General features: G+C 39.1%; 1 long non-coding RNA gene across 3 annotated transcripts in view; it reads right to left on the bottom strand.

Annotated features, from left to right (window-relative positions):
* LOC135580003 (uncharacterized) overlaps positions 1 to 17,717 on the bottom strand; it is a 125,753-nt gene that overhangs the window by 60,878 nt on the left and 47,158 nt on the right. The window contains exon 3 of one of the 3 annotated variants that reach the window (XR_010473969.1): positions 14,586 to 14,669. The exons of 1 other annotated variant lie outside the window; for it this stretch is intronic. This is a non-coding gene — a long non-coding RNA (uncharacterized LOC135580003). The remainder of the gene's footprint in view (positions 1 to 14,585; positions 14,670 to 17,717) is intronic. One more of the 3 variants, XR_010473970.1, reaches the window with a different exon arrangement.

Raw genomic sequence — 17,717 nt, 5'->3', positions numbered from 1 at the left:
GATTTCTTAACAACTATTTTCTCAGCAGCAAACAAGTCTGCTACTGAAATAGTACTTTTGTAGCATGTGAGAGTACAGCTTCCAGAACTACTTAGGCCTATTAAAGCTGAGGAAAAAAAAAATCATAAAGCAAGATTAAATCATTCGTACCAAATACGTAGTCTATTTGGCCTCTTTTTTCTCTTGGTTAGATGGTGATTTTTTAAGCACAAAAGGCCAGGAGACATAGTGCATCGACCCATCCCCCAGTCCAAAAGGGGAGCTAAGAGAAGCTTTTCTTGTAATACTTTACTGCTGGTTATGTCGGACTGCTTGGCGTGATGAGGCTGTTGGTGGGTAACACGGCTGTTGGCATTGTCCTAGCAATCCTTACCCTTCTGCCTACCCATGGCACTGCCTTGCCTGACACAACTTACTGTTTGGATGCCAACATATGATTTTACAATTAGAACAATTTTACAATTTCTTCTTTCTCTGAGATTTGTTTCGACTGTATTATTTTCATGGAAAACCTCAATTAACATAACATCACTACATTCCTCAAAATACCTAGAGAAGGAACACAGATTTTCAAATTAAAACCAAAATAAATATTTCAATGTTATTTTCCAGGACTTATTTTTAAATGTAGAAAGCATCTCTAGGTCCTTATATGACAGCTGAATACATACATAAACATCCTTGAATTTCAAGCAAATTTGTCTTGCAATTCAAATAGTGAGGATAAAAGTCCAAATATTTTAGGGCCACTGGAAAGTGCTAAAAAATCAATCAGTGCAATTAAATCTGATTGGATTCTTCAGCCTGCTGATGTTACATGTCTACCCATGGATGAGAAAGTCAGGAAGTCAGAGTGGGATCTTCTGGTTTTCATCACTTAGTGGTGACAAACTGCCCTGCCTATAGCACTACTGTGGTGGCGATTGTATGGCATGATTGAGGGTTATATATCTACACACACGGTTAATGATTCAGTAGGTGGTTTTCTATTAAGAGTGCCCCTGATGATACACAAAAAGCCAGGCGAATTTAACCAGTCTTCTTTAATTATAGGAATTTTCCAATAAAAATCAGAAAAGGAATCAAACTAATCTCTCCGAACAACATTTATTAGAAACTCTGGCACTTCTCATTAGCTACTTTGTCATTAATACACTTCTCTATTTTGGTGGGCCTAAATTAAAGCTTGCTTTTTGACAGCAGGCAGGAAAGCTTAGAAATGTGCAAGGAACACACTTGTAGACCAAGCTATCCAGCCATGAGAGGTCAGTTTGCAGGGTCTGCCTGGGTTGGCTCCTTGTATAGATCCAACACTTCTCCCGAATTTCCTCTGAAGACCCATTCTGGCTGCTGCCCACACTTCGGGCTACAACAGAAACATCTCAGACAAAGAAATTATGCTTCCTGGTTTTGACTCAGCACTTCAACAAGAACCTTCAGTTTGGAGGCTTCCAAGTGCAGTTAATAAATCTGTTTCCCCCATTTGTTAGTTCTGTTTGTTGTAGACAGTATTGATACCCTTACTTTTTTAGAATTCTGTTTTAAATCCCTGTCAAATACTTCTTAAGAGTCTTCACTGTATTTTAGCTTCTGACGCAGCTATACCTGCACTACTCTAACTTAGTTCCTGTAGATTTTCCTGATGTGCACTGTTAAATAGCGGCTGTAACTCCTAAATCAACTCTGTCACGTCCCACCCTGCAGCAGGCTTCATAGAGCTGCCAGTTTGTACCAGACTTAATCCAGTATCAAACAGGCTAAGGTAAGAATGGGTATACACCAGTGGCCTGGGCTTTTGTCTGGGGCTTCAGACCCCTCAAGCCTCGAATGATTTTAGTTTACCCATCTGTAAAATAAAAATAATAGCACCTTCCTGTTTCATTTACATGCTACTGAGACATTGCGGAAATAGGAGACCATCAACTACTCTTGTAATAGGAAGGACACATAACTATCTTGGCCAAGAAGAAGGTATTTTACTCCCAGGATATTTATGCCTACTTAAGCACAAGCCACAGACTGGAAGAAATGCCCTGAGTTTGCAAAATGTTAATTAGATAGCAGGAGAGAAGGGTGAAAAACAACACCACTGTAAGTACCCTACTCCTGCAATTAACTCCTCTCTTCAAAAGGCAGGAAAGCATGGGCAGTGCTTAGCAGTAATCCAGATTTACAGCTCATAGACACTAAGTTTCTAAAATGCTCTAAAAGAAAATCCTGAGCAGACTGGTCTGACCCCAGAGCTGATCCCACCTTGCGCAGCAGTTTGGACTGGAGAGCTCCTGAGACCCCTTCCAACCTGAGTTACTCTGAATTAGCTCTATGAAACACCCAAACAAAGAAAATCTAGCCAGCAAGGTGATATCTATTTATTCAGACTCCCTGGCCTGGCACAACACCATCCTACCAAGAAACACTGGAAGATACTATCTTGGGGAATGCTACAGAGCCTGCTGGCAATTCAAACTGTCACATTAGCTATACACTTAGGGTATCTTACACCTTCAAGTACACATTAATTCATGCATATCACATCCACATCTACAGTATCATGATAGTAATGATGATTTTACAAAGACCATTGGACTCACAGGGATACTATTAACAATCTTATCAAAATCCTTGGCACTAATGCAGCCCAACCTTACATCTTACCTTGCCTCCTAGTACAAAAGCTCCTAGAGTTTGCATTAGTCTTTGTGCCGCCTTTGAAAAACTTTAAAAAGAACTACAAGAAATTTGTGCAGATTTGGAAGTTTTCAAATTACTGAAACCATAGCAGCAGAGAGCTGGTTTTGAGCAATCGCAAATGCAGGGGGTCATACTTATTCTCAGGGACTTTGGGATAAAACTGACTTCAGGAAACAATTGATAATTTCTATTGACTAGTTCCACTGTCTTGCATTTCTGGGGCTTGTACAGCCTCATAGAAAATTTATACAGACATAGAGCAAAAACGTCTGTGCTGCTATTCCGTCTGCAGAGGAAGTAGTTATTGGTTTAGTACTTTTCGTAGTGGGAAAGGTTGAGCTAATTTAAAGAAAGGGCAGGTTTGTTGTTATTCAACAATCTATTTTTCCCTTGAATTTGTGCAATACTTGTTACAATCACACTTTCAATAGGAAAGGCCTATACCATCACAGGAGTCACATTAAACACAGAGCAACTACACCTTCTTCAATTGTATCATCCGATACACACAAGTATCAAATGCTGTTTGCATGATATCCTTCATTAGCAAAGGTTAGTTAGACCTCTTGCACTTCTAAGGTTCTTGGCTCTTATCTCTAATTATGTGCTAGCTTGCCCAGCTGCACAGGGAAATTGCACTGATAAAATCTTCAGAACTCACTTAGACCTTCGAGAGCAAGTTTGATTTAAATTACACAGATACCACTGACTCTACCTCAGGAATGCTGAGATCAGAATTTGCTGTGTATTATTAATAATAAAATGATTTGTCGTGGAATGTGAAGCAGGGCAAACTATGCCTCTTGGGATGCGATCTCTGAATAACAGATTTGCTCCAACATATTATCTGAATAAAGGCCTCATATGGAACCCACTGAAGTCAATGAAAGGATGCTCAGGGGACCAGACTCGTAGATCCAGAATAAGAGCACTACATACTGTATGAGCTCTACAGCTGCACCTTTCCTGGAGCACAGCTACCAAGCAAGAGGCTCTCAGAGCTTAGGCAAATGGCTGAGTTGAGGGAGATCCTGAGGCTTTGAGGCTGGACTGGGGAAATGGAAGAAGCCCCAGGAGTAGAGAGACTGATTTCTCACTCATCAGCCTGAGGGCTCGTATAGTAGGCAGCCGTGAAGCTCATAGTCATAGCCAGTGATCTGTACAACAACTACTAGTAGCTACTAGTACATAAAGCCAGTCATAGCTAGTTGTAGTAATGAAGCTGATGGGTTGAGTGAGTTGAATGTTGTTGCAGTTGGAGCAGGCAGGAGCCAGGTGAACCACCATGATTGGGACATCACTTGCTTCCCGTGAGGGAGCATCCCCCTGGAGCTGGGATTGCTTGGAGGGCAGGGATCAAGCTCTCCTTCACCTTTACTGGACAAGGCTCTGGTGAAGGAACTGGGGCACCTGGGAAGAATATAGAAACACTTCTCCAACTTCTCTGACCACCACCTGCCATGCCATCTGCTGCTGCTGCCAGCGCCACCTGGGCAAATCACCGCTTGGATGGAGCACCAGGGACAATGACCATAGGAAGGACAGAGGTGACATCTCATCAGCCTGAAGCCACAGTGGCCTCTCAAAAGAGCAGACTGAATTGTTCCTGCTCTGACCAGGTGTACTGTGGCCATCAAACACTGCAGTCACCAGATATGAGTGACATTTGACAGCCCCAACATAGGTAATATCTGTGCATAACTGTATTTTTCGTATGCCAGGTGAGATGGCATGGGTTCAGATATTGACTTTGATTCTCTGGCTATAAAAAAAAAATACATTTTCATGTATTTTATATAACTGTCTGCATTTTGAGACTACTTTTAATTCAATAAGAAATACTACAGATGAAAGTTCTCCGAACTGGTTTGCTTATCTACATTCCTTGTTCACTTACGTCAAAGATTTCACCAATTTCAACACTAACTCTATGATAAAGATATATTTTAACCACAAAAAACTGTCAAACACCTGTATTTTCAAATAAACTTAACTACATTTCAAAATTACTATAATGAATATGCTGGAAAATATAAGCTGCTGCAAAATATAAAATACAAATGGTCTAGATATTGTAAGCAGTGCTGGAGAAAGGTCAGATTTTTGGATTAATTAAAATTTTGGACACTAACCTCAGTAAGCATCAGAGTCCTCTTGACAATATCAAAATATTACTGATAAAAAGGAGAAACTTACAGTTACACAAGAGTTGCTGTGGCTCTTTGAACAGAACTGTGTTATAATCCCTCCCTGAAAAACAGCCAGAGCCAGTTTCCTACAGGCCCAACACTTGTCAACTTGCCAGGTTACCACATGGAAACCAGTTCATGAAACCTAAAACTGAAAAGGAACCAAGCCAAATGCCATATGGACAAACTTCCAGTTCAAATGCTTTTACAAGTCTTGATGTCCCTTTGGAAGTCTGGATTGAGTGAATTCTTCCTCTTGATCAAATACTGTGTCAGACATCTACAAGGTCAAGCCTTGAGAGCACTTCTCAAGTTAGAGAGGATGTCTTTGACCTAGATTCATTCATTTTTTAGCACAACAAGTTCAGTGATTACCAGAACTACATCAGACGTACTCAGTTACTAAATGTTTGTAATACAGTAGCCTCAAGGGAAGCTAGGAAAAGGTAAATAACACAAATATGTGATGCAATGAAACGCAGTTGTCTACAGAGCAGAAGCATGGCGACTCACACAGCTTGATACCAAGAGGTGCTTCCAGGCCCTCTTCCAAAAGACAATATTAATTAGCAAGCATATCTAGGCCCCAATTTCACAGTCCTCCAGTAATCTTCAAGCTCACAAGAGATGGCAGCAACCTTGGCAGCTATTACCTAAGTTTCACATTTCACAAAGCATGCTGTCCGTCACACCTCCCAGCTGTAAGGAAAAGCAAACTACAAGAACTTTCTTTTCCTGTCTCATTTCATTAGTTTTGACTTCCAGTGATCACCCCCATAAGACATCAACATGCACCGAACAATGGCTGCATGGACTCTCCAATCAGTTCTGAGTGATACATATCTGGCAGAGAGATTAGAAGGCATCACATGTATCAAGGCTTCTTTATTAATAGTAATTCAATAATAAGCTATTAGTAATTTAATCTAATTGCCCATTTTCTCTCTTTTTTGTCTTAATAAACAGATCAAGTAATGTATATATTGAAAATGCTCTGTTCCATTATGGTTTCTTTATAAATATGTTTCTATTTCAGTGAGGTTACAGAGCACATAAAATTTTCATATAACTGAAATGAGCTGTGTAGGGTAAAAGTAAATGCCAGCAGGCATCTAAATATTGTAGCATCTGTTACATTTTACACTCTGTGATCACAAATCTTATAAAGCTCCACTGCATTTTAGTGGTATTCTTCACAAACTATTGAAGATTGATGGCTAGTGTAATTGCCATAGCTGATATGCTATCATTTTTAATATACTGAACTGCTGCAAATGCCCCTTTCTTTGTACTATCAGCCTATGTCTATTTTATGTTTCCATAAAGCATACTGTACCATTAGCCAGTTATATTACTACCAACTAATATTTTCACACATTGTAGTGCTATCTTAATTTTCACTGCAATACATTGTTATATATAAGTACAGACAATACATGATAGTATGTAGCAAGATAAAACATGACCTTTCCTTTTATTAAAAGCTAATTCTACATATTTCAAAGGCATTCTATTTTTTTTCTCTTTCTTGTTGGTTATTACCTGTACTTTTAGGATAAGACTGGGTCAAAATGCATAAGGCTAATGAGAATGGACTTCTGAATTTCATATACATTTGCACATTAGATTATCCAGAAAGAACAGCAGTACCTATGCATTGGCAAATTCCTAACCAAAGTGGAAATTGCTAAAGTAAAAAAACACAGCCTGGAATTAGGAGGAGATCAAGAATCCTAACAAAATACAGTTCCATGCATAATGAATATCTATTTAGAAGCACAAACAACTACCTCACCACCTTTCCATCCATCCTGTTGACTAATGATGTGCACGATTTGAAGAAGAAATTAGTCTTAAGGAGTAGTACCAGCACCTTGTTGATCAATTCAACAGAAAGCTCACCAAAGAGAAGCAGACAAAGTACGTTTCTCCAGCTAATCAATTAGAGCTCTCATTTTTCATCTCCAGCCAGGTTCATTACTCCATAATGCATTTGAAGTATGTACAACTGTCTTTGTTTTAATTTCTAAATAAATACAGCATTTCTGCTAGTGATGAGAGCACAGTGTTAGTCAGAACTATCTCTTGACTTCGCCCTAAGAGAAAGCTTTTCATTTACACCAGCGTCCAGTCTGCCGCTCAGGAGTTATGACTCAAAGATATCAGAGGTTTAAACCAAGAAACATAACCTGCCCTTTCACTAGTTGTCTGCAGTAAAGGGTATGTTAGCTTGGGTAAACACCTATAGAAATTTAAGCCAAAAGCTGGCAGCGGGAACTCGGATATTAACCCTTCTTCACACAAAAAGCGCAGCTGGCTACAGCTGAATTCCCTGTGGGAATAATGATTTCTTGGTTTGCAAGAAAATGCTCACAGGGCTCTCTGGAGAGCAAAAATTTCTATAGATCATTTAAACTCACTCATCTTACTCTTAGAGGGCTTGTAAATGTGCATTAGCACTTATGGGTATAATAAATTCAGAGGAAAGGTGTCAGTCTTTGAGTAACAAGCCTACTACCTCTTTTGCATCTTTAATAAATGATTCCGTGAACAGTATACAAAGTCACACATTTCTCATTAGCTGAAAAAATGAGAATGTTTCAGAACAGCTGAAGAAATATTAAAACACTGAACATCTGCAGAGATATGGTTTAATGAACAAAGACTATTGAAGGCACTCACTGTCCTAATTTCCACTAAGTTGACAGACAGTGCCCCAAAACTGCCTTTCAGATCCAACATTAACTAATAAGCTAATCAGAGCAGAACAAGCCATTTGTGTATGACTTTAAAATAAAGAATGGTAAGTGTAGTTCTGCAACATATGTAGTGTTTCGGGTTTGTTTTTAAACAAGAGAATGATTTGTTTTGCTAAAAATGCACAGGCTTATGCTGAATAGTCTGTTCGGTATAAAAATGCCCAGATTTGTCTAAAAGTACTGTACATTTTGTATGAGTTGCAATAAACTCCGCAGTTGTAAACTCTGGCCAAAATTCCTTTCAAAGCTCATAAGATGTAGCTTGCCAGAACTCTACCATTTGGCCACTGAATTTATTTTTTATGGTGAACCTCAGTGTATCCATCAGTCTAGCATCAATGCAAAAATGTCCATTTAAAATGCTCCACAGCACCATTCAGTACATTTTCTGCAGTGGCTAAGCTTTACACAATAGAAAAATTCTGTATCTGGTTAAAATGCCTATTGCATGACTCAGTAGAAATATTTTATTAGAAACAGATGACCATAATAGAGGTGTAAAAGAAAGGATGTTTACTTTGAACTTATTTTTACCCAGAACTGAATTTGCAGCCATGACATTTCATGCCCTCTATGGCTTATAACTTGGAAAGTAATCAGAAAATATGTTTGAGGAGTTATTTTGAAGTCTACCTTCTGCAGTCATTCGCTTGAATCCTCTACCGTTCCCATCTCTTTTAAAATGACAGTTCCTTGATGTAAAGGCTGCTGCCTTCTCAGTGCTGCATGGATCCCTAGACTAGTGCTGGAACTAGACATAGTGTGATTTGGGACTTCAGTGATAGCATCATTTAGTACAAGTCACGCATCAACAATTTAAACAGAAACAATTTTAAATTATAATGATTATTGCAGTATGTTTTTTTTACTAGGAGCCATCCATCAAAATATATGCACAAGCATGCATTTAACGTTTAGTAGATTCACCATTATTTTACCTAGGTAATGAAATTATAGAAGACTAAAGATAATGAACTCAAAATTAGATTGATGGCCACTGAAACATATTTAAATACGCTAAGATAGAGTCTGTTAAAAAAAAAAAAAAAGGGAAAAATAAAAAATGATGGCACTGTTTTTTAACCAGAGAGCTCAGTCGTGTACTTCGCTTTGTTTGTGAACTATTCCAAGGTAAGCTGTGTATAGGACTTTTAAACCAGAGACACCACATACCCACTCTCCTCAATGATCCTGGCTGCCCAGACAGATAACATTCTGAGAACATGAACCACAATCATTTACCTCACACAAAAACCATTTTTTATCATAAGAAACACAGTTCAAGCAGAGAGCTCTACTCACAGAGGATAAAAACACCATTAACAACTGAATTAAATTACAATGGATCTCTGGAAAGTGGCTGAGAGTATGAATTGGATGTGCAGAAATCTTGGTGTGCTTTTTTTGTTTATGTTTTATTTTGAGTTCTTTGGCGTTTTGGTTTGGTTGTTGCTTGGTTTGGTTTTTGGTTTGGTTTTGACTGTTGTTTATTTCTTTTTTAATAACTGTTCCCCAATCCAGTTCACTGTGGAGCTGCAAAACCAGCCACACTGAACCAGGGGCTGTATTTTTTGGCAGCAGTATTGGTTTACAACAGATTAAGGTCCTTTGTGAGGCTACTGCTCTGGACTAAAAAGCCAAGTTTGCACCAGAAGGAAAGACACTAAAGTGAATGACTTCACCTCTGAAATGAATTTAAACAGTGGTGCCCACCTGCTAACAGGTGGTTGAGAGGCCCAGAGGCACAAACACCATGGCTTATCTTATCAAACTGAGGTATTTATGGAGAAATTGAATATTCATATTTGCATTGCTGACTCAGTTACAAGATATTGAGAAATGCTGCTCTTTGGTACTGTTTGTTTTATGCAGAGGGTATAGAAACACACTAGTTTCAATGAAAAATGAAACAATTGTGCAGATAAAAATTTTATACTGTACAACTTACAACCTGACATTTGTTGTTTGAACAGGCCAAACTATGTCTGCTGATCATTGAGAAGAGAGATGAAAAATGTCCCTGTGGCCACTGAAGGATAAGTCCTTATCCTGGAGGAAGGGAAAACTAGAAACTGAACATTAACCTTGTGTTCCTGAGCTGTTCCTGAGTCAATATGAGTACAAATACCACTAAAACATGAGGGTAGCCTCTCAGTATGCCAGAGGACTGAGCCTGAGACAAGCACCTAGGAAAACTTACGGTCTCAGGTCGAAGATTTAAAATCTCTTTGGTCTCTTTCCCCCTGCATCATGAAATGCAGAAGTTTATTAAGCTCCTTCAGAGAGGAATGCTGAGAATTAACGGAACTATTGTTTGCACTGTGTTTGAACAACAGGAAGCAATGTGGGCGTGCTAAGTGCTCTTGCAGTTATTGATAAGCCTCGAAATCTCCACAGATGGTGCACTTTTGTCTCAAGAGCTAGGACTGTTTTTAAAAAGACATAGATCTTGTTAGAAAATATTGTGGAGAAAAAGCAGAGTGTGTAAAAGTCTTATCCGTGCTGCCATGTCAAGACGACACTATTTACACAATTCCATCATTCTGCTAACAGTTTCAGCAGCTGCAGTATCTAATGCAAGACTAATAGGATTCTTCATTTATCCATCAGCAATGATACTTCATGACCTTAGTGGAAAACGAAGTATGAAGAGCACTGAGAAATCATGGTAACAGATGAAAAAACATAGAGAGAAAAAGTGGAGGGGGAGGTTCTTCTCACAGGACACCAGGAGCAGCACTATAATAGTCCCATTGGGAACAGAGTGTGTCTGACCACTTGATGTCAGACTTGACCCACATTTCAGTCAGCTTCCAGGGCAACAAAAGCTTCAGAAGAATTTGATATAAACATTACTACACCTGAAAGATGTATTTTGAAAGGCATTTATTTGGAACACAGGTTGTGGAAGGTCAAATATATGAGATAACATGAAAAGCTGTATTTAAATCTTGACCTAATCAAAGCTGAATAAACCTCCTCAACAGCCAGAAAGTCATGTGGTACTCAAATCTTAATTATATCGAAATTGCTAAATCCAAACATGTCTTCAGCTTGCAAGGAAGCTTGCAAAGGCCACATCTTGGGCCTGCACATAGCACAGCCCCCAGAAATCAACCAGTCAGAAATCTGGCAACGAGCAGGACCTCAGCCTCCTGAAAATATGAAATACAGATCCACCCTCAGCTCCAAAAACATCAACTGTCTTGACTAGTCAATATTAAAGTATTTGATTACTCTTTGCAAGGTAGAACGCTCTGAAGACATGAGCTTGCATTGCCTTCCACACGCAGCTGTGCAGGCTGTACTGATCTCAGCCTCACCAACACTGCTCACCATCACAATCACCTTCTGAGCTTCTTGCTTGAACATGCACTATGTGTTCAAGTGATGAGCATTCTTTCTGTTGCAGAAATACAATTTAACGAAATGGAAGAAAACTACTCATCAGCTTCTAATTTGGGCAAGAAAAACCAATTTCTAATTACAAATAGGTATGTTTAAACACTTTTCAAAGCTGTACTGCCTTAATTTCAATCCTATGCTTCTATGAATTAGGCAGCATTTAAACTGATTAACAAAGTCAAGTGCCTTGGACTTCAACTAGATGAAGAAAATGCACAGGAACCTGCTGGGTGTCGGTGAGCAGCAGCAGCAGAGGCAGTGGTTTGCCACCAGGCACCAGAAATGGGGAATAACAAAAGTTTGTCCCAGAAGACATGTACCCACGACCTAAATTCCCAGCTCAAGAAAACGTTAACCAATACTGCTTAATTGTGTGCTTTAACTGAGTCTGACGAGATGGAAGCATTTGTTAAAAATTACACTGAGGCTTAAATGACTGTTGAAAGCATGAACTTTAAAATGTGCTGAAATACCTCCCTGAAAGATGTCCAGGTCTTCACAGAGGCTTGGATACCAAGAAAATTAGAGTGGGTTGTAGGAAGAACTAAAATAATAGCACAGAAACTGCAAGGCAGCAAGAAGAAAAGGGACAATTGAGTGTAAATTTAAGCATTTCCAATTGGCTTCAAAAATCTTTTCTTCACAAAGCCACCAGTCCAAGAGAACATTTTTGCACTCGGGTTATGCATGAGCTTAGATTCCAGTGGCTTTCATGGGGTTTAATCACTTAATTTTGCTGGTGTCATGGCTTAGGTGATCTAAACCAATATGGCCCTTAAGATCAGGATTCTTCTCACTTTTCTCAAACAAACAAAGAAGAAGAGGAAAACAGCGGCTGCTTTCATCCTGCCACTACATGGTAACACGTGATGATTTGTGTTTCCTGCAGCAGTGCTGTAGTATTTATCAGAGCATAAAAAGCACCAATATTCATTACCGTAACATAAGTGACTGAAATTACTGTTTTGAAATATGCAGTGCCATTTTCTGCTCTGTATACCGATGTTCAGCAATCACAAAAGATAGACCTTTCTAGGATACAATGAAGCAACACAACAATCTATATTTCCTTTGCAGAAGTAGAAAAAACCACAATTGAAGCAATATAGTATCAGCAGAGCATAACACGACAAGTATTAAAAATAAAATAGGGTGTAAATGATTGTTAGATAACCAATAATAATCATGGGATTACTACCATCTAAACAATTAGATTTCAAACTAAAATGTATTAAAAACAGCCATAGGAACAGGTGGCTGAGCAGTTAAAAATCAAAGTGATGTGATTCTTTTTTTGTTATTAATTGCTACCTGTAATTTATTTTTTTTCTCTTCTTTTTCAAAGTAATCTTTTCTCTTACTAGAAATAACATGAGAAGGTAAATATATAGTTTATCAGTTTCCTCACAAAATTGAGAAAGGCAGAAAGCAAAATTATTTCATATTTCCTAAAAAGGAGCCAACACATCTCTTTGTATTTATATGACCATAGTAGAGAAATGTCCCACACTGCAGGAACAGAGCTTTTATTCCTGTATCTCTCAGTCCTGCTTCTGACTAGAATTCTTCTACATTTTACAGGGAGCTGTAAAACTATCATACACCTTTAATGTCTTATTAAAACAATGAGTAGAAGCAAAAGAAGGGTTTTTTTCCTACTCCTCTGATGATCCAGGTTTTACTCTGAAGCCTGAAGATGAAAAGGATCCTCACTAGAATTGCATTCCTCCTGAGGTGCTTAGCCTGGTAAGTACCAGCCTTTGGAAATTTCTGATAGAAACCAACTGGTGGCTACAGAACACATGCAAATTTTTCTCATTCACAAGCTGTGTAGTTTATCTGTTGCTGTATTAAAGTTCAGTACAACTACTGATTCCAGCACTGTATATGTGTATTTTTTTATAATTTTGTATTTATATATTTCAAATTCAGCACACCTGTAGTTGTCTAACAAGAACTGTCACATATGCATAGGCCTTTGTAAGGGAACAAACTCGCCATGCCATTGAAAAACTACAAGTTTCGTTCATGATAGACTCTCAGGAAAGTGTCATAAAACCTAACAAAACAAAAGGACAACTCTACCTTATATCCAGTCACCTAAAACTTGGGAAATTTGCTCAGATTTTTCATGGATTGGCCACAGGTAGATCTCTTTAAAAACTTCACCCTCTGAAATGTTGGTGCCCGTGCTGTTCCAGTGCTCTGGGGCCAGAGCTTTTGATCTCTCAAGCTCCACCTGAGGTTAGAGCTAAAGTTTTCATCACAAATTTATATCTTCCCTTACTCTGCTGTGGTAAAACACAGAAAAGATTCCATAAGTAGATAAGACTTGTCTCTACTTCTAAACTAAAAGAGAAAGCATGAAAGAGAGTCCACTGTAAGTGATGTGACTGCTCCTCGCTGGTGCAAGGCTCCTCTAAAAGCTGTTGGACAGCAGGTTGACCTGGTTTGACTGCAGATGTTTGACTGCAGGTATAGATGATTTAACGTCTGCTGCTCTTGCATGATTCAGAGCGATCATGTAGCTATCAGTACAGTACAAGAACTAATTAGCGATGGTTGGTTAGTTTTGGAGAGAGAGATTTGCTGTTGGAAGGCTGAAGGTATTCCCCTCCACTGTGTGGGATGCTGAGCTATTATTTTCTATCACAACTGATACCTCATGTCAGTATTTTCATGCTGGATAGTACAAGCTTCTCTTGAATGCCCAATGTGTAGATGTCAGATGGTACATTTTGGCTATGAAAAGAAAAATTATACTTGATCTGAGCTACTGCCAGCCAGGCTTGGAAGAATTTTCCATAATAGAGAGTGTCTAAAGCCAACGAGCCAAAGTGCATGTAGCATCTGGATAAGTGCATTTATTTCCTTATCAAGGCTGAAGTATTTTCCTCCTTTGATCAGTTTATGACTTTTTGGTGCATTTCATGATTCCCTCTCGTTTTCAAATTCATGCTTGTGCCCAAGTGGAAGAAGTATTGAAGAGACCAGTGAGAGAGCAGCTCATAACTTGTTTTGTTTCGTTTTGTTTCAATTTGTTCCTCAGAATTTCTGACAATGAATGAAGTGCAGGCTTGCATGAAGGTGGCCTGGGGTCAGTGGGATGGGAAGGGAGGAGATTCTTTCAAGAATACTAATAAATGTTACTGACTGGGACAATGAATCATTTGAAGGTCGTGTGAGCTATATGAGGTTGAATTCGTAGCTCTCTTATTCAGGTGGCAGAATAGATTAGAAGCAAGCTAACTCACACCTTGAAAAGGTCAGAATGATCACAAAACTCAACTCCTTCACAGCAAAACATTAAAACACTTTTCTAGCCAAGTCTTGCCATACTAAAATGAGGGAAAGTAGTTATATACAGAGGATTGATTCAATTTTGAGAATTCTCAAATTTGGGGGAGTTCCTAACATTTTTAGAGTTTTGCTTATGCCTATTTTTTTTTTTGTTTTTGTGGATTAAAATCGAAATCTGAAGCACCTTTGCAGTCAGTATCGTTAAGCAGTATAAATCCAGTGTGCAAGAAAAGACTCAGACCTACTAGGTTCTGCTCCAGAAGAGTGATGAGACAAATGGAGCAGTTTGCGGTGAGAAGAGAATGGTTGTCCTCCAGTGTGAGATCTAGGGAACAAGAGATGAAAGCAGCAGGTGTCAGTATAAAGTAACAAAAGATACTACCTACCACAATAAAATAAAGCTGTGGACCTCCATATTAAAAAAATGGATTAGATAGATTCCTGGAGTGGGAGAAATGGACAAAATTCGCATCTGCTGACAGAGGAAGTTATCACTGATCACAAACCTACAGAACGTGGTGTCACCTTACTGTCACCTAGTTGCTATATTCTTTCATTAGCATCAACTACCAGTGATAGCTAACAAGGCACAGTGCTGGCTGAACCCTTCCTGCTGTTACAGATTGCTGGTCTCATAGTCATACACGGTTCAGTTATGAGTGACCTGCTTCTTGCTACAACTGTCCTACAGTGACAGAGACCTACAGGGTCTGACCATGGTGTCAGAGCCAGAAACCAGTAATAGGGTCTATCAAAAACCCCAGACAAGGCAAGTGATGAACCAGGCCCAGGGTCCACCCAGGGAGCCCGGTCAGGGGTGAAAGGAGATAGGGACAGGACTGGAAACAAGGCTACAGCTTGGCTCCAAAGTCCAAAGGGCCAAAGACAAAACAAGTTATCATATCCATCTGAGGCATCCATCCATGAGACATGCTGACTACAATGTGGGCCCAAGGCCCATCCAGAAGGCAGGACTGGAAATGGACACACTTGAACCATAGCTCAGGCAAGAGCTGAGCTTAAATGGAGCCACTGGGTCCATGGCCAGGGCCAGGGCCAGGGTTGAGACCCCAGGAAAAACAGACCGGGAAGGCCAACGAGTGCCCTCAGGGCCCTGAACTGCCCACACACAATGAGTGTCTGTTGAAGGTTCCTTTCATATTGCTGTGCTCTTCGAGGAGTCCTGGCCAGCTGAGAACAGCAAGCCTGCGCAAGCTGACCAATGTATAACTGTTGGGAACTACTAACACTTCACGTGTGCTTTCCACATAGGCCACCAGCCAGAGGAGTGAAGCACCCTCACACAGTTCTATTTACACAGCTTATTCCAAAACATATGAATGCATTGCAGTAAGAAAATACACAAAACCAAGAAGAAATAGCACCACTGATTATTTTCCTTAAATAGATCTGTTGCTTTTATGAACACATCAAAGAGTTTGCAGGAATAATTGTTGGACCATGGCTCATTTGCTAGTCACCAGTCACTTTAGCATTGGTGTCAATTTATTTGTCTAACTGATTTCTTTTGTTGGGAAAATAATTGACAAAGTGCAAGCAGATAGAAGACTTTGAATACATAAATTTTGAAGCACAAGGGTCAGTGCTGAAAATCAGAGATCTTGAAAATGAAGTAACAACTTTTGAGTCTAGAAATAAACTGTTCTAATATTCTCCTGCACGATGTTCATGGGTAACAATTCACAGTGTATATAAAAGACGTACAGACCGGTTCTTCTTCCCAAATAAAGTAAGTTAAAACAACTGTATTTTAGTAAGCAAAATCTTTTCTGTAAAAGATCATTTAGATCTAGAACACAAGTGGAATATTAGCTATTTTAGTGGCATTAAATTTTTACGACCTTTGACTCAGAACATCCTACTAAAAGCCTCCTTTCAAATGCATGAAATGCCTGAAGATCTGTCTATATTATTGAAACCAGCAATTAGTACCAGATGTTACTCCACTTTATATTTAGACACCAAATTTCAATATCTTAAAGAGAAAGAACACTCTTGAAGGACAGGAGGAATAATTTCCAAATGTAATTACAGCATATTGTTTTGATTCTCTCTCATTAATTTACCTGATTGCAAAGTAAAATTAAATGAAGTTATATTTAAATTTAAAATTGGACCTATGAGTAATGTAACATCTTATTATCTTACTGCATGGGAAAAAATAGTTCTAGTGTACATTTCACATTTCATTAAGCAGCCCATATCCTACATAAAGCTGCTAAAGGACATGGAGAATGTAAAAATGTCATAATGTTAAGAGTGCACAGCATATCATGGTTAGTTTGTAACAAAACATCGAAGATTTTTATTTTATAAATCTGTGAACAAAAAAAATGTTCTTAAGAAAAAGCATGTGATGTAAGTAGTTGTCACTGAATGTGTTTGATTGATAGTCGCTCGACTTGCCCAGTGTCACAAATACTTAGTACCAGTTCTGAGAACTGAGAGTCCATGTCAAGATCCCAAACCCAAGGTGAAAGCAAAGACCAGCAGCCAAGTCAGTGTGAGCCTCAAGCAGAACAGGCGGCGCATGATTCACTGGGGGATCTCGGGGATCACACACGGGGAGAAGGTGTGACTTGCTGGTTGGGGTGAGCTCCAGACAAAACACCTGCCAAGGAGCTAAGGGAGCTTCACAAAGTGGCAGGAGCAGAACTTCTCTTCTTGTTCACAGCGCTTGGCTGGGAAATACAACCACCTCAGGTAAACAAAAGCATCAGCATAAATGGTCCAGTTCTTGGCAGTAGAGGAGATAGCAAGGCAGCCCTTCAGGGCTGGGTGGAAGCCAAGTGCTGAAATACTGCATTTCACCTGCAAGCAGGCATCTGTAAAAGAGGTTTTTCCCCATAGCTACCAACCGTAGTAAAGGGGGATTATGGTTTTTACTAAACTAAATATTTATGGTGCTGCTTCCATGCACTAGAATAAATAATACAAAAATGTTTAGACATCTTTGTTTCATTTAAAGTTACACCTTTGTGGATATAGATTGGAGAATTCCTGATAGTCATCTATCTGTTCCTGTTCTGCAGACATTACTGTCCAAATCCAGACAATCAGACAAAAAAAAATAGACATAAAGCTGCAAACACCTACCCAACATTTTTCTTCCATAAAAAAAATCCACTTTTTCATATTTAACAAACATCCCTGTTTTTTAAAAAAAATGTCTACGTCTTTACCAATAAAATAAATGGCAACAGGTTCCAACATTACGAAACTGCTGTGAAGACTCCTATGCAAGCATTCCAAGCGCTTCCATGCAAATTCACCATCACCACAACTATCTGTGCAAATTGGTGAGTGCATACAGCACAGTCCAGGGTGTTAATGTCCAGGGGCTGAATAGTAA

This window comes from Columba livia, chromosome 7 (assembly GCF_036013475.1).
Source record: "Columba livia isolate bColLiv1 breed racing homer chromosome 7, bColLiv1.pat.W.v2, whole genome shotgun sequence".
Lineage (NCBI taxonomy): Eukaryota > Metazoa > Chordata > Aves > Columbiformes > Columbidae > Columba > Columba livia.
The sequence above is the reverse complement of the archived record's forward strand: the minus strand, read 5'-3'. Positions and strand labels throughout refer to the sequence as shown.